Source organism: Lissotriton vulgaris, chromosome 11, assembly GCF_964263255.1.
Source record: "Lissotriton vulgaris chromosome 11, aLisVul1.2, whole genome shotgun sequence".
Classification (NCBI taxonomy): Eukaryota; Metazoa; Chordata; class Amphibia; order Caudata; family Salamandridae; genus Lissotriton; species Lissotriton vulgaris.
In genome coordinates, this window is record NC_141699.1 from 482,722,685 (window position 1) to 482,738,851 (window position 16,167).

Here is a 16,167-nt window from a genome sequence, read left to right on the forward strand (position 1 = left end):
TCATACAATTAATAAAAATAGCAATGTGCATCACTCAAAATGAGTGACAGGGCACAGATGAGCGGTAATCAATCACTGCACATTTCTACCCTCGTTTCCATATATTACGGCGGTGGCAACGGGCCCTTAAGTGTACTAAGAAAGAGTCCAAAAGCCTAAACAAGACATGCATCATAAAAAAAGTACTCATTTCGTAACTTGTCTAGATCAGGCAGGATAGGTCCAGACTACAAACACTTCCGAGCCACCAGCTCTCTAAAACACTTCCTGGGTGTGGAAATTGTCTCAATGTTTACATCTAGTTTGAGTTTTTTCCATTTAACTCTGTGACTTGATGAGGATTGCGTAACGAGAAGTGAACATTTACTTAACTAAACCAAATGGTGTTCATGCAAAATCACACTACGCTGCAAGCAGGATTCGAACCTGCGCAGGGAAACCCCATTGGATTTCGAGTCCAACGCCTTAACCACTCGGCCATCACAGCTACATGAGTATGATCTCACTGTTGTCGTATACGAGCCATACGCTGCTCACGTCAGTCCGAGACCTAAAAATTAAAGTAACGGCAGGACGGGGCACGTACCAGCAGTGCCCTGTATCCCCCACTTATTTTGAATGCTTTCATACAATTAATAAAAATAGCAACAAGCATCACTCAAAGTGAGTGACAGGGCACAGATGAGCGGTAATCAATCACTGCGCATTTCTACCCTCTTTTCCCTATATTACGGCGGTGGTAACGGGCCCTTAAGTGTACTAAGAAAGAGTCCAAAAGCCTAAACAAGACACGCTTCATAAAAAAAATAATTACTCTTTTCGTGACTTGTCTAGATCATGCAGGACAGGTCCAGACTACGAACCCTTCCGAGGCACCTGCTCTCTAAAACACTTCCTGGGTGTGGAAATTGTCTCAATGTTTACATCTAGTTTGAGTTTTTGCCGTTTAACTCTGTGACTTGATGAGGATTGCGTAATGAGAGGTGAACATTTACTTAACTTAACCAAATGGTGTTCATGCAAAATCTCATGCCGCTGCAAGCAGGATTCGAACCTACGCGGGGAAACCCGATTGGATTTCAAGTCCAACGCCTCAACCACTCGGCCATCGCAGCTGCATGAGTATGATGTCACTGTTGTCGTATACGAGCCATGCTCTGCTCATGTCAGGCGGAGACCAAAAAAATAAAGTAACGGAAGGACGGGGCACGTACCAGCAGTGCCTTGTTGTCCTCACTTATTTTGCATGCTTTCATACAATTAATAAAAATAGCAACATGCATCACTCAAAGTGAGTGAAAGGGCACAGATGAGTGGTAATCAATCACTGCATGTTTCTACCCACTTTTCCCTATATTACGGCGGTGGTAACGGGCCCTTAAGTGTACTAAGAAAGAGTCCAAAAGCCTAAACAAGACATGCATCATAAAAAAGTACTCTTTTCATGACTTGTCTAGATCAGGCAGGACAGGCCCAGACTACAAACCCTTCCGAGACACCAGCTCTCTAAAACACTTCCTGGGTGTGGAAATTGTCTCAATGTTTACATCTAGTTTGAGTTTTTTCCATTTAACTCTGTGACTTGATGAGGATTGCGTAACGAGAAGTGAACATTTACTTAACTAAACCAAATGGTGTTCATGCAAAATCACACTACGCTGCAAGCAGGATTCGAACCTGCGCAGGGAAACCCCTTTGGATTTCAAGTCCAACGCCTTAACCACTCGGCCATCGCAGCTGCGTGAGTATGATGTCACAGTTGTCGTATACGAGCCATGCACTACTCACGTCAGGCCGAGACATAAAAAATAAAGTAACAGAAGGACGGGGCACGTACCAGCAGTGCCCTGTTGTCCTCACTTATTTTGCATGCTTTCATACAATTAATAAAAATAGCAATACGCATAACTCAAAGTGAGAGACAGGGCACCGATGAGTGGTAATCAATCACTGCACATTTCTATCCTCGTTTCCCTATATTACGGCGGTGGCAACGGGCCCTTAAGTGTACTAAGAAAGAGTCCAAAAGCTTAAACAAGACACAATTCATTAAAAAAAGTACTCTTTTCATGACTTGTCTAGATCAGGCAGGACAGGTCCAGACTACGAACCCTTCCGGGCCACCTGCTCTCTAAAACACTTCCTGGGTGTGGAAATTGTCTCAATGTTTACATCTAGTTTGAGTTTTTGCAGTTTAACTCTGTGACTTGATGAGGATTGCGTAATGAGAAGTGAACATTTACTTAACTAAACCAAATGGTGTTCATGCAAAAACTCATGCCGCTGCAAGCAGGATTCCAACCTACGCGGGGAAACCCCATTGGATTTCAAGTCCAACGCCTTAACCACTCGGCCATCGCAGCTGCGTGAGTATGATGTCACTGTTGTCGTATACGAGCCATGCGCTACTCATGTGAGGTCGAGACCTAAAAAATAAAGTAACGGAAGGACGGGGCACATACCAGCAGTGCCCTGTTGTCCTCACTTATTTCGCATACTTCCATACAATTAATAAAAATAGCAATATGCATCACTCAAAATGAGTGACAGGGCACAGATGAGCGGTAATCAATCACTGCACATTTCTACCCTCGTTTCCATATATTACAGCGGTGGCAACGGGCCCTTAAGTGTACTAAGAAAGAGTCCAAAAGCCTAAACAAGACATGCATCATAAAAAAAGTACTCATTTCGTAACTTGTCTAGATCAGGCATGATAGGTCCAGACTACAAACCCTTCCGAGCCACCTGCTCTCTAAAACACTTCCTAGGTGTGGAAATTGTTTCAATGTTTACATCTAGTTTGAGTTTTTGCCATTTAACTCTGTGACTTGATGAGGATTGCGTAACGAGAAGTGAACATTTCCTTAACTAAACCAAATGGTGTTCGTGCAAAATCACACTATGCTGCAAGCAGGATTCAAACCTGCGCAGGGAAACCCCATTGGATTTCGAGTCCAACGCCTTAACCACTCGGCCATCGCAGCTGCATGAGTATGATGTCACAGTTGTCGTATACGAGCCATGCTCTGCTCATGTCAGACAGAGACCAAAAAATAAAGTAACGGAAGGACGGGGCACGTACCAGTAGTGCCCTGTTGTCCTCACTTATTTTGCATGCTTTCATACAATTAATAAAAATAGCAACATGCATCACTCAAAGTGAGTGAAAGGGCACAGATGAGTGGTAATCAATCACTGCATGTTTCTACCCACTTTTCCCTATATTACGGCGGTGGTAACGGGCCCTTAAGTGTACTAAGAAAGAGTCCAAAAGCCTAAACAAGACATGCATCATAAAAAAAGGACTCTTTTCATGGCTTGTCTAGATCATGCAGGACAGGCCCAGACTACGAACCCTTCCGAGGCACCTGCTCTCTAAAACACTTCCTGGGTGTGGAAATTGTCTCAATGTTTACATCTAGTTTGAGTTTTTGCCGTTTAACTCTCTGACTTGATGAGGATTGCGTAATGAGAAGTGAACATTTACTTAACTTAACCAAATGGTGTTCATGCAAAATCTCATGCCGCTGCAAGCAGGATTCGAACCTACGCGGGGAAACCCGATTGGATTTCAAGTCCAACGCCTTAACCACTCGGCCATCGCAGCTGCATAAGTATGATGTCACTGTTGTCGTATACGAGCCATGCTCTGCTCATGTCAGGCGGAGACCAAAAAAATAAAGTAAGGGAAGGACGGGGCACGTACCAGCAGTGCCTTGTTGTCCTCACTTATTTTGCATGCTTTCATACAATTAATAAAAATAGCAACATGCATCACTCAAAGTGAGTGAAAGGGCACAGATGAGTGGTAATCAATCACTGCATGTTTCTACCCACTTTTCCCTATATTACGGCGGTGGTAAAGGGCCCTTAAGTGTACTAAGAAAGAGTCCAAAAGCCTAAACAGGACATGCATCATAAAAAAGTACTCTTTTCATGACTTGTCTAGATCAGGAAGGACAGGCCCAGACTACAAACCCTTCCGAGACACCATCTCTCTAAAACACTTCCTGGGTGTGGAAATTGTCTCAATGTTTACATCTAGTTTGAGTTTTTTCCATTTAACTCTGTGACTTGATGAGGATTGCGTAACGAGAAGTGAACATTTACTTAACTAAACCAAATGGTGTTCATGCAAAATCACACTACGCTGCAAGCAGAATTCGAACCTGCGCAGGGAAACCCCATTGGATTTCAAGTCCAACGCCTTAAGCACTCGGCCATCGCAGCTGCGTGAGTATGATGGCACAGTTGTCGTATACGAGCCATGCACTACTCACGTCAGGCCGAGACATAAAAAATAAAGTAACAGAAGGACGGGGCACGTACCAGCAGTGCCCTGTTGTCCTCACTTATTTTGCATGCTTTCATACAATTAATAAAAATAGCAATACGCATAACTCAAAGTGAGAGACAGGGCACCGATGAGTGGTAATCAATCACTGCACATTTCTATCCTCGTTTCCCTATATTACGGCGGTGGCAACGGGCCCTTAAGTGTACTCAGAAAGAGTCCAAAAGCTTAAACAAGACACAATTCATAAAAAAAAGTACTCTTTTCATGACTTGTCTAGATCAGGCAGGACAGGTCCAGACTACGAACCCTTCCGGGCCACCTGCTCTCTAAAACACTTCCTGGGTGTGGAAATTGTCTCAATGTTTACATCTAGTTTGAGTTTTTGCAGTTTAACTCTGTGACTTGATGAGGATTGCGTAATGAGAAGTGAACATTTACTTAACTAAACCAAATGGTGTTCATGCAAAAACTCATGCCGCTGCAAGCAGGATTCGAACCTACGCGGGGAAACCCCATTGGATTTCAAGTCCAACGCCTTAACCACTCGGCCATCACAGCTGCGTGAGTATGATGTCACTGTTGTCGTATACGAGCCATGCGCTACTCATGTGAGGTCGAGACCTAAAAAATAAAGTAACGGAAGGACGGGGCACATACCAGCAGTGCCCTGTTGTCCTCACTTATTTCGCATACTTTCATACAATTAATAAAAATAGCAATGTGCATCACTCAAAATGAGTGACAGGGCACAGATGAGCGGTAATCAATCACTGCACATTTCTACCCTCGTTTCCATATATTACGGCGGTGGCAACGGGCCCTTAAGTGTACTAAGAAAGAGTCCAAAAGCCTAAACAAGACATGCATCATAAAAAAAGTACTCATTTCGTAACTTGTCTAGATCAGGCAGGATAGGTCCAGACTACAAACACTTCCGAGCCACCAGCTCTCTAAAACACTTCCTGGGTGTGGAAATTGTCTCAATGTTTACATCTAGTTTGAGTTTTTTCCATTTAACTCTGTGACTTGATGAGGATTGCGTAACGAGAAGTGAACATTTACTTAACTAAACCAAATGGTGTTCATGCAAAATCACACTACGCTGCAAGCAGGATTCGAACCTGCGCAGGGAAACCCCATTGGATTTCGAGTCCAACGCCTTAACCACTCGGCCATCACAGCTACATGAGTATGATCTCACTGTTGTCGTATACGAGCCATACGCTGCTCACGTCAGTCCGAGACCTAAAAATTAAAGTAACGGCAGGACGGGGCACGTACAAGCAGTGCCCTGTATCCCCCACTTATTTTGAATGCTTTCATACAATTAATAAAAATAGCAACAAGCATCACTCAAAGTGAGTGACAGGGCACAGATGAGCGGTAATCAATCACTGCGCATTTCTACCCTCTTTTCCCTATATTACGGCGGTGGTAACGGGCCCTTAAGTGTACTAAGAAAGAGTCCAAAAGCCTAAACAAGACACGCTTCATAAAAAAAATAATTACTCTTTTCGTGACTTGTCTAGATCATGCAGGACAGGTCCAGACTACGAACCCTTCCGAGGCACCTGCTCTCTAAAACACTTCCTGGGTGTGGAAATTGTCTCAATGTTTACATCTAGTTTGAGTTTTTGCCGTTTAACTCTGTGACTTGATGAGGATTGCGTAATGAGAGGTGAACATTTACTTAACTTAACCAAATGGTGTTCATGCAAAATCTCATGCCGCTGCAAGCAGGATTCGAACCTACGCGGGGAAACCCGATTGGATTTCAAGTCCAACGCCTCAACCACTCGGCCATCGCAGCTGCATGAGTATGATGTCACTGTTGTCGTATACGAGCCATGCTCTGCTCATGTCAGGCGGAGACCAAAAAAATAAAGTAACGGAAGGACGGGGCACGTACCAGCAGTGCCTTGTTGTCCTCACTTATTTTGCATGCTTTCATACAATTAATAAAAATAGCAACATGCATCACTCAAAGTGAGTGAAAGGGCACAGATGAGTGGTAATCAATCACTGCATGTTTCTACCCACTTTTCCCTATATTACGGCAGTGGTAACGGGCCCTTAAGTGTACTAAGAAAGAGTCCAAAAGCCTAAACAAGACATGCATCATAAAAAAGTACTCTTTTCATGACTTGTCTAGATCAGGCAGGACAGGCCCAGACTACAAACCCTTCCGAGACACCAGCTCTCTAAAACACTTCCTGGGTGTGGAAATTGTCTCAATGTTTACATCTAGTTTGAGTTTTTTCCATTTAACTCTGTGACTTGATGAGGATTGCGAACAAGAAGTGAACATTTCCTTAACTAAACCAAATGGTGTTCATGCAAAATCACACTACGCTGCAAGCAGGATTCGAACCTGCGCAAGGAAACCCCATTGGATTTCAAGTCCAACGCCTTAACCACTCGGCCATCGCAGCTGCGTGAGTATGATGTCACAGTTGTTGTATACGAGCCATGCACTACTCACGTCAGGCCGAGACATAAAAAATAAAGTAACAGAAGGACGAGGCACGTACCAGCAGTGCCCTGTTGTCCTCACTTATTTTGCATGCTTTCATACAATTAATAAAAATAGCAATACGCATAACTCAAAGTGAGAGACAGGGCACCGATGAGTGGTAATCAATCACTGCACATTTCTATCCTCGTTTCCCTATATTACGGCGGTGGCAACGGGCCCTTAAGTGTACTAAGAAAGAGTCCAAAAGCTTAAACAAGACACAATTCATAAAAAAAAGTACTCTTTTCATGACTTGTCTAGATCAGGCAGGACAGGTCCAGACTACGAACCCTTCCGGGCCACCTGCTCTCTAAAACACTTCCTGGGTGTGGAAATTGTCTCAATGTTTACATCTAGTTTGAGTTTTTGCAGTTTAACTCTGTGACTTGATGAGGATTGCGTAATGAGAAGTGAACATTTACTTAACTAAACCAAATGGTGTTCATGCAAAAACTCATGCCGCTGCAAGCAGGATTCCAACCTACGCGGGGAAACCCCATTGGATTTCAAGTCCAACGCCTTAACCACTCGGCCATCGCAGCTGCGTGAGTATGATGTCACTGTTGTCGTATACGACCCATGCGCTACTCATGTGAGGTCGAGACCTAAAAAATAAAGTAACGGAAGGACGGGGCACATACCAGCAGTGCCCTGTTGTCCTCACTTATTTCGCATACTTCCATACAATTAATAAAAATAGCAATATGCATCACTCAAAATGAGTGACAGGGCACAGATGAGCGGTAATCAATCACTGCACATTTCTACCCTCGTTTCCATATATTACGGCGGTGGCAACGGGCCCTTAAGTGTACTAAGAAAGAGTCCAAAAGCCTAAACAAGACATGCATCATAAAAAAAGTACTCATTTCGTAACTTGTCTAGATCAGGCAGGATAGGTCCAGACTACAAACCCTTCCGAGCCACCTGCTCTCTAAAACACTTCCTAGGTGTGGAAATTGTTTCAATGTTTACATCTAGTTTGAGTTTTTGCCATTTAACTCTGTGACTTGATGAGGATTGCGTAACGAGAAGTGAACATTTCCTTAACTAAACCAAATGGTGTTCGTGCAAAATCACACTACGCTGCAAGCAGGATTCAAACCTGCGCAGGGAAACCCCATTGGATTTCGAGTCCAACGCCTTAACCACTCGGCCATCGCAGCTGCATGAGTATGATGTCACAGTTGTCGTATACGCGCCATGCTCTGCTCATGTCAGGCAGAGACCAAAAAAATAAAGTAACGGAAGGACGGGGCACGTACCAGCAGTGCCCTGTTGTCCTCACTTATTTTGCATGCTTTCATACAATTAATAAAAATAGCAACATGCATCACTCAAAGTGAGTGAAAGGGCACAGATGAGTGGTAATCAATCACTGCATGTTTCTACCCACTTTTCCCTATATTACGGCGGTGGTAACGGGCCCTTAAGTGTACTAAGAAAGAGTCCAAAAGCCTAAACAAGACATGCATCATAAAAAAAGTACTCTTTTCATGGCTTGTCTAGATCAGGGAGGACAGGTCCAGACTACAAACCCTTCCGAGCCACCAGCTCTCTAAAACACTTTCTGGGTGTGGAAATTGTCTCAATGTTTACATCTAGTTTGAGTTTTTTCCATTTAACTCTGTGACTTGATGAGGATTGCGTAACGAGAAGTGAACATTTACTTAACTAAACCAAATGGTGTTCATGCAAAATCACACTACACTGCAAGCAGGATTCGAACCTGCGCAGGGAAAGCCCATTGGATTTCGAGTCCAACGCCTTAACCACTCGGCCATCGCAGCTGCATGAGTATGATGTCACTGTTGTCGTATACGAGCCATACGCTGCTCACGTCAGGCCGAGACCTAAAAATTAAAGTAACGGCAGGACGGGGCACGTACCAGCAGTGCCCTGTATCCCCCACTTATTTTGAATGCTTTCATACAATTAATAAAAATAGCAACAAGCATCACTCAAAGTGAGTGACAGGGCACAGATGAGCGGTAATCAATCACTGCGCATTTCTACCCTCTTTTCCCTATATTACGGCGGTGGTAACGGGCCCTTAAGTGTACTAAGAAAGAGTACAAAAGCCTAAACAAGACACGCTTCATAAAAAAAATAATTACTCTTTTCGTGACTTGTCTAGATCATGCAGGACAGGTCCAGACTACGAACCCTTCCAAGGCACCTGCTCTCTAAAACACTTCCTGGGTGTGGAAATTGTCTCAATGTTTACATCTAGTTTGAGTTTTTGCCGTTTAACTCTGTGACTTGATGAGGATTGCGTAACGAGAAGTGAACATTTACTTAACTAAACCAAATGGTGTTCATGCAAAATCTGATGACGCTGCAAGAAGGATTCGAACCTACGCGGGGAAACCCCATTGGATTTCAAGCCCAACGCCTTAACCACTCGGCCATCGCAGCTGCGTGAGTATAATGTCACAGTTGTCGTATACGAGCCATGCACTACTCACGTCAGGCCGAGACATAAAAAATAAAGTAACAGAAGGACGGGGCACGTACCAGCAGTGCCCTGTTGTCCTCACTTATTTTGCATGCTTTCATACAATTAATAAAAATAGCAATACGCATCACTCAAAGTGAGTGACAGGGCACCGATGAGCGGTAATCAATCACTGCACATTTCTATCCTCGTTTCCCTATATTACGTCGGTGGCAACGGGCCCTTAAGTGTACTCAGAAAGAGTCCAAAAGCTTAAACAAGACACGCTTCATGAAAAAAGTACTCTTTTCATGACTTGTCTAGATCAGGCAGGACAGGTCCAGACTACGAACCCTTCCGAGCCACCTGCTCTCTAAAACACTTCCTGGGTGTGGAAATTTTCTCAATGTTTACATCTAGTTTGAGTTTTGCCGTTTAACTCTGTGACTTGATGAGGATTGCGTAACGAGAAGTCAACATTTACTTAACTAAACCAAATGGTGTTCATGCAAAATCTCATGACGCTGCAAGCAGGATTCGAACCTACGCGGGGAAACCCCATTGGATTTCAAGTCTAACGCCTTAACCACTCGGCCATCGCAGCTGCGTGAGTATGATGTCACAGTTGTCGTATACGAGCCATGCACTACTCACGTCAGGCCGAGACATAAAAAATAAAGTAACAGAAGGACGGGGCACGTACCAGCAGTGCCCTGTTGTCCTCACTTATTTTGCATGCTTTCATACAATTAATAAAAATAGCAATACGCATCACTCAAAGTGAGAGACAGGGCACCGATGAGTGGTAATCAATCACTGCACATTTCTATCCTCGTTTCCCTATATTACGGCGGTGGCAACGGGCCCTTAAGTGTACTCAGAAAGAGTCCAAAAGCTTAAACAAGACACGCTTCATAAAAAAAAGTACTCTTTTCATGACTTGTCTAGATCAGGCAGGACAGGTCCTGACTACGAACCCTTCCGAGCCACCTGCTCTCTACAACACTTCCTGGGTGTGGAAATTGTCTCAATGTTTACATCTAGTTTGAGTTTTTGCAGTTTAACTCTGTGACTTGATGAGGATTGCCTAATGAGAAGTGAACATTTACTTAACTAAACCAAATGGTGTTCATGCAAAATCACACTACGCTGCAAGCAGGATTCGAACCTGCGCAGGGAAACCCCATTGGATTTCGAGTCCAACGCCTTAACCACGCGGCCATCGCAGCTGCATGAGTATGTTGTCACTGTTGTCGTATACGAGCCATACGCTGCTCACGTCAGTCCGAGACCTAAAAATTAAAGTAACGGCAGGACGGGGCACGTACCAGCAGTGCCCTGTATCCCCCACTTATTTTGAATGCTTTCATACAATTAATAAAAATAGCAACATGCATCACTCAAAGTGAGTGAAAGGGCACAGATGAGTGGTAATCAATCACTGCATGTTTCTACCCACATTTCCCTATATTACGGCGGTGGTAACGGGCCCTTAAGTGTACTAAGAAAGAGTCCAAAAGCCTAAACAAGACATGCATCATAAAAAAAGTACTCTTTTCATGACTTGTCTAGATCAGGCAGGACAGGCCCAGACTACAAACGCTTCCGAGACACCAGCTCTCTAAAACACTTCCTGGGTGTGGAAATTGTCTCAATGTTTACATCTAGTTTGAGTTTTTTCCATTTAACTCTGTGACTTGATGAGGATTGCATAACGAGAAGTGAACATTTACTTAACTAAACCAAATGGTGTTCATGCAAAATCACACTACGCTGCAAGCAGGATTCGAACCTGCGCAGGGAAACCCCATTGGATTTCGAGTCCAACGCCTTCACCACTCGGCCATCACAGCTGCATGAGTATGATCTCACTGTTGTCGTATACGAGCCATACGCTGCTCACGTCAGTCCGAGACATAAAAATTAAAGTAACGGCAGGACGGGGCACGTACCAGCAGTGCCCTGTATCCCCCACTTATTTTGAATGCTTTCATACAATTAATAAAAATAGCAACAAGCATCACTCAAAGTGAGTGACAGGGCACAGATGAGCGGTAATCAATCACTGCGCATTTCTACCCTCTTTTCCCTATATTACGGCGGTGGTAACGGGCCCTTAAGTGTACTAAGAAAGAGTACAAAAGCCTAAACAAGACACGCTTCATAAAAAAAATATTTACTCTTTTCGTGACTTGTCTAGATCATGCAGGACAGGTCCAGACTACGAACCCTTCCGAGGCACCTGCTCTCTAAAACACTTCCTGGGTGTGGAAATTGTCTCAATGTTTACATCTAGTTTGAGTTTTTGCCGTTTAACTCTGTGACTTGATGAGGATTGCGTAACGAGAAGTGAACATTTACTTAACTTAACCAAATGGTGTTCATGCAAAATCACACTACGCTGCAAGCAGGATTCGAACCTGCGCAGGGAAACCCCATTGGATTTCAAGTCCAACGCCTTAACCACTGGGCCATCGCAGCTGCGTGAGTATGATGTCACAGTTGTCGTATACGAGCCATGCACTACTCACATCAGGCCGAGACATAAAAAATAAAGTAACAGAAGGACGGGGCACGTACCAGCAGTGCCCTGTTGTCCTCACTTATTTTGCATGCTTTCATACAATTAATAAAAATAGCAATACGCATAACTCAAAGTGAGAGACAGGGCACCGATGAGTGGTAATCAATCACTGCACATTTCTATCCTCGTTTCCCTATATTACGGCGGTGGCAACGGGCCCTTAAGTGTACTCAGAAAGAGTCCAAAAGCTTAAACAAGACACAATTCATAAAAAAAGTACTCTTTTCATGACTTGTCTAGATCAGGCAGGACAGGTCCAGACTACGAACCCTTCCGGGCCACCTGCTCTCTAAAACACTTCCTGGGTGTGGAAATTGTCTCAATGTTTACATCTAGTTTGAGTTTTTGCAGTTTAACTCTGTGACTTGATGAGGATTGCGTAATGAGAAGTGAACATTTACTTAACTAAACCAAATGGTGTTCATGCAAAAACTCATGCCGCTGCAAGCAGGATTCGAACCTACGCGGGGAAACCCCATTGGATTTCAAGTCCAACGCCTTAACCACTCGGCCATCGCAGCTGCGTGAGTATGATGTCACTGTTGTCGTATACGAGCCATGCGCTACTCATGTGAGGTCGAGACCTAAAAAATAAAGTAACGGAAGGACGGGCACATACCAGCAGTGCCCTGTTGTCCTCACTTATTTCGCATACTTTCATACAATTAATAAAAATAGCAATATGCATCACTCAAAATGAGTGACAGGGCACAGATGAGCGGTAATCAATCACTGCACATTTCTACACTCGTTTCCATATATTACGGCGGTGGCAACGGGCCCTTAAGTGTACTAAGAAAGTGTCCAAAAGCCTAAACAAGACATGCATCATAAAAAAAGTACTCATTTCGTAACTTGTCTAGATCAGGCAGGATAGGTCCAGACTACAAACCCTTCCGAGCCACCTGCTCTCTAAAGCACTTCCTAGGTGTGGAAATTGTTTCAATGTTTACATCTAGTTTGAGTTTTTGCCATTTAACTCTGTGACTTGATGAGGATTGCGTAACGAGAAGTGAACATTTCCTTAACTAAACCAAATGGTGTTCGTGCAAAATCACACTACGCTGCAAGCAGGATTCAAACCTGCGCAGGGAAACCCCATTGGATTTCAAGTCCAACGCCTTAACCACTCGGCCATCGCAGCTGCATGAGTATGATGTCACAGTTGTCGTATACGAGCCATGCTCTGCTCATGTCAGGCAGAGACCAAAAAAATAAAGTAACGGAAGGACGGGGCACGTACCAGCAGTGCCCTGTTGTCCTCACTTATTTTGCATGCTTTCATACAATTAATAAAAATAGCAAAATGCATCACTCAAAGTGAGTGAAAGGGCACAGATGAGTGGTAATCAATCACTGCACATTTCTATCCTCGTTTCCCTATATTACGGCGGTGGCAAAGGGCCCTTGAGTGTACTCAGAAAGTGTCCAAAAGCTTAAACAAGACACGCTTCATAAAAAGAAGTACTCTTTTCATGACTTGTCTAGATCAGGCAGGACAGGTCCAGACTACGAACCCTTCCGAGCCACCTGCTCTCTAAAACACTTCCTGGGTGTGGAAATTGTCTCAATGTTTACATCTAGTTTGAGTTTTTGCAGTTTAACTCTCTGACTTGATGAGGATTGCGTAATGAGAAGTGAACATTTACTTAACTAACCCAAATGGTGTTCATGCAAAATCTCATGCCGCTGCAAGCAGGATTCGAACCTACGCGGGGAAACCCCATTGGATTTCAAGTCCACCGCCTTAACCACTCGGCCATCGCAGCTGCGTGAGTATGATGTCACTGTTGTCGTATACGAGCCATGCGCTACTCATGTCAGGTCGAGACCTAAAAAATAAAGTAACAGAAGGACTGGGCACGTACCAGCAGTGCCCTGTTGTCCTCACTTATTTTGCATGCTTTCATACAATTAATAAAAATAGCAATACGCATAACTCAAAGTGAGAGACAGGGCACCGATGAGTGGTAATCAATCACTGCACATTTCTATCCTCGTTTCCCTATATTACGGCGGTGGCAACGGGCCCTTAAGTGTACTCAGAAAGTGTCCAAAAGCTTAAACAAGACACGCTTCATAAAAAAAAGTACTCTTTTCATGACTTGTCTAGATCAGGCAGGACAGGTCCAGACTACGAACCCTTCCGAGCCACCTGCTCTCTAAAACACTTCCTGGGTGTGGAAATTGTCTCAATGTTTACATCTAGTTTGAGTTTTTGCAGTTTAACTCTGTGACCTGATGAGGATTGCGTAATGAGAAGTGAACATTTACTTAACTTAACCAAATGGTGTTCATGCAAAATCTCATGCCGCTGCAAGCAGGATTCGAACCTACGCGGGGAAACCCCATTGGATTTCAAGTCCAACGCCTTAACCACTCGGCCATCGCAGCTGCGTGAGTAAGATGTCACTGTTGTCGTATACGAGCCATGCGCTACTCATGTCAGGTCGAGACCTAAAAAATAAAGTAACGGAAGGACTGGGCACATACCAGCAGTGCCCTGTTGTCCTCACTTATTTCGCATACTTTCATACAATTAATAAAAATAGCAATATGCATCACTCAAAATGAGTGACAGGGCACAGATGAGCGGTAATCAATCACTGCACATTTCTACCCTTGTTGCCATATATTACGGCGGTGGCAACGGGCCCTTAAGTATACTCAGAAAGAGTCCAAAAGCCTAAACAAGACACGCTTCATAAAAAAAAAAATTACTCTTTTCGTGACTTGTCTAGATCATGCAGGACAGGTCCAGACGAACAAGTTACTTACCTTCGGTAACGATATATCTGTAAGAAACATTAGTTAGTGTTAGATTCCTTACCTTAGAATATCCCCAGGCGTCAGTCTGGATCTGGAAACTTTTGCGTAGCAGTACCCCTGCGCGTCGGTAGGCGTCGTCTGCAGGCGTCCCCTGCGGCTCCGCGTCCGTCGTCGGCGTTGTGCGCCGTGATGACGTCGCTGGAGTATATAGACGCCGCCTCCGCGCGCTGACGTCAGTTCTTTGCACACAGCTTTTCCGCGCCAGGAGACGCAGAGCCATGAGAGAACCAACGCTGGTGCCATGTAAAACTAGGGCCCTGAAAGGGATGACCTTAACCCTAGGTATCAGTTCGCAGAACGGGGAGGATGGGTGGGTTCGGTAAGGAATCTAACACTAACTAATGTTTCTTACAGATATATCGTTACCGAAGGTAAGTAACTTGTTCATCTGAAAGAAACACGTTAGTGTTAGATTCCTTACCTTAGAATACATACCCCAGCAATACCAACCCCGGTGGTGGGTCTGCGAACCAATACAAAACTACACCAGAAAGTCCTGGAGGACAGAACGGCCAAAGAAGCCATCCCTCTGGACTTGACTGTCCAGGCAGTAGTGCCTCGCAAAGGTGTGCAGCGAGGCCCACGTAGCCGCCTGGCAAATGTCCTGCAAGGGGACTCCCCGGCCTAGGGCAGTAGTAGCCGCCGTGGCCCGAGTGGAATGGGCCCTCAGCCCAACAGGAGGCTCCTTCCGAGCCAAAGAGTAGCACGCTTTGATGCAGAGGACGACCCATCGAGAGATGGTTCGTTTACAAACCGCCCGTCCCTTCTTCGCACCCACGTAGCCAACAAACAGTTGGTCATCCACCCGGAACTGGCGAGTGCGATCCATGTAAAATGATAGCGCACGTTTTGGGTCCAGACGATGGAGCCGCTCTTCATCCTTTGAAGGAAGCGGAGGCGGGAAGAAGGAAGGGAGGGTGATGGACTGCCCGATGTGAAAGGCCGAAACAACCTTGGGCAGGAAAGAAGGTCTAGTCCTCAGAACCACCTTGTCAGAATGAATGGACAGGAAAGGAGGCTGGACAGAAAGAGCCTGGAGCTCACTCACCCTCCTGGCAGAGGTGATGGCAACCAGGAAAGCCGTCTTTAAAGTCAGGAGACGGAGAGGGCAAGAATGAAGGGGCTCAAAGGGAGCACACATCAGGAAAGTTAGAACCAGGTTCAAATCCCACTGAGGCATCACAAACGGAACAGGTGGAAACATGTGAGTGATGCCTTTCAAGAATCGAGTTACAATCGGGGATTTGAACAAAGAAGGCTGATCAGGAAGCCTCAAAAAGGCTGAAAGGGCAGAAAGGTAGCCCTTGATAGTGCCCAGAGCAGAGCCCTGCTGGGCAAGAGAAAGAAGAAACAGAAGAACCTCCGAAAGAGGGGCAGAAAGAGGATCCACAGCCTTTGCTGTGCACCATGCCACAAATCTGTTCCACCGACAGGCGTATACCGACTTAGTGGAGGAACGCCTGGCTGCCAGAAAAACATCACAGACTTCAGGAGGCAAGTCA

The 16,167-nt window shown here is 44.8% G+C and overlaps 20 non-coding genes across 20 annotated transcripts; all 20 read right to left on the minus strand.

Annotated features, from left to right (window-relative positions):
• Positions 1-405: 405 nt before the first annotated feature.
• On the minus strand, positions 406-487 carry TRNAS-CGA (transfer RNA serine (anticodon CGA)). The gene has a single exon. It is a non-coding gene; the product is annotated as a tRNA-Ser (tRNA).
• A 1,169-nt stretch (positions 488-1,656) lies between these two features.
• On the minus strand, positions 1,657-1,738 carry TRNAS-UGA (transfer RNA serine (anticodon UGA)). The gene has a single exon. It is a non-coding gene; the product is annotated as a tRNA-Ser (tRNA).
• Positions 1,739-2,281: 543 nt separating this feature from the next.
• TRNAS-UGA (transfer RNA serine (anticodon UGA)) lies at positions 2,282-2,363 on the minus strand. The gene has a single exon. It is a non-coding gene; the product is annotated as a tRNA-Ser (tRNA).
• A 542-nt stretch (positions 2,364-2,905) lies between these two features.
• Positions 2,906-2,987, minus strand: TRNAS-CGA (transfer RNA serine (anticodon CGA)). Its single transcript has one exon. It is a non-coding gene; the product is annotated as a tRNA-Ser (tRNA).
• A 541-nt stretch (positions 2,988-3,528) lies between these two features.
• TRNAS-UGA (transfer RNA serine (anticodon UGA)) lies at positions 3,529-3,610 on the minus strand. Its single transcript has one exon. It is a non-coding gene; the product is annotated as a tRNA-Ser (tRNA).
• A 1,166-nt stretch (positions 3,611-4,776) lies between these two features.
• Positions 4,777-4,858, minus strand: TRNAS-UGA (transfer RNA serine (anticodon UGA)). The gene has a single exon. It is a non-coding gene; the product is annotated as a tRNA-Ser (tRNA).
• Positions 4,859-5,400: 542 nt separating this feature from the next.
• On the minus strand, positions 5,401-5,482 carry TRNAS-CGA (transfer RNA serine (anticodon CGA)). The gene has a single exon. It is a non-coding gene; the product is annotated as a tRNA-Ser (tRNA).
• A 1,168-nt stretch (positions 5,483-6,650) lies between these two features.
• On the minus strand, positions 6,651-6,732 carry TRNAS-UGA (transfer RNA serine (anticodon UGA)). Its single transcript has one exon. It is a non-coding gene; the product is annotated as a tRNA-Ser (tRNA).
• A 543-nt stretch (positions 6,733-7,275) lies between these two features.
• Positions 7,276-7,357, minus strand: TRNAS-UGA (transfer RNA serine (anticodon UGA)). The gene has a single exon. It is a non-coding gene; the product is annotated as a tRNA-Ser (tRNA).
• Positions 7,358-7,899: 542 nt separating this feature from the next.
• On the minus strand, positions 7,900-7,981 carry TRNAS-CGA (transfer RNA serine (anticodon CGA)). The gene has a single exon. It is a non-coding gene; the product is annotated as a tRNA-Ser (tRNA).
• A 542-nt stretch (positions 7,982-8,523) lies between these two features.
• Positions 8,524-8,605, minus strand: TRNAS-CGA (transfer RNA serine (anticodon CGA)). The gene has a single exon. It is a non-coding gene; the product is annotated as a tRNA-Ser (tRNA).
• A 546-nt stretch (positions 8,606-9,151) lies between these two features.
• On the minus strand, positions 9,152-9,233 carry TRNAS-UGA (transfer RNA serine (anticodon UGA)). The gene has a single exon. It is a non-coding gene; the product is annotated as a tRNA-Ser (tRNA).
• Positions 9,234-9,774: 541 nt separating this feature from the next.
• On the minus strand, positions 9,775-9,856 carry TRNAS-UGA (transfer RNA serine (anticodon UGA)). Its single transcript has one exon. It is a non-coding gene; the product is annotated as a tRNA-Ser (tRNA).
• Positions 9,857-10,399: 543 nt separating this feature from the next.
• Positions 10,400-10,481, minus strand: TRNAS-CGA (transfer RNA serine (anticodon CGA)). The gene has a single exon. It is a non-coding gene; the product is annotated as a tRNA-Ser (tRNA).
• A 542-nt stretch (positions 10,482-11,023) lies between these two features.
• TRNAS-CGA (transfer RNA serine (anticodon CGA)) lies at positions 11,024-11,105 on the minus strand. Its single transcript has one exon. It is a non-coding gene; the product is annotated as a tRNA-Ser (tRNA).
• Positions 11,106-11,651: 546 nt separating this feature from the next.
• On the minus strand, positions 11,652-11,733 carry TRNAS-UGA (transfer RNA serine (anticodon UGA)). The gene has a single exon. It is a non-coding gene; the product is annotated as a tRNA-Ser (tRNA).
• A 542-nt stretch (positions 11,734-12,275) lies between these two features.
• Positions 12,276-12,357, minus strand: TRNAS-UGA (transfer RNA serine (anticodon UGA)). Its single transcript has one exon. It is a non-coding gene; the product is annotated as a tRNA-Ser (tRNA).
• Positions 12,358-12,898: 541 nt separating this feature from the next.
• TRNAS-UGA (transfer RNA serine (anticodon UGA)) lies at positions 12,899-12,980 on the minus strand. Its single transcript has one exon. It is a non-coding gene; the product is annotated as a tRNA-Ser (tRNA).
• A 543-nt stretch (positions 12,981-13,523) lies between these two features.
• On the minus strand, positions 13,524-13,605 carry TRNAS-UGA (transfer RNA serine (anticodon UGA)). The gene has a single exon. It is a non-coding gene; the product is annotated as a tRNA-Ser (tRNA).
• Positions 13,606-14,148: 543 nt separating this feature from the next.
• On the minus strand, positions 14,149-14,230 carry TRNAS-UGA (transfer RNA serine (anticodon UGA)). Its single transcript has one exon. It is a non-coding gene; the product is annotated as a tRNA-Ser (tRNA).
• Positions 14,231-16,167: the final 1,937 nt, after the last annotated feature.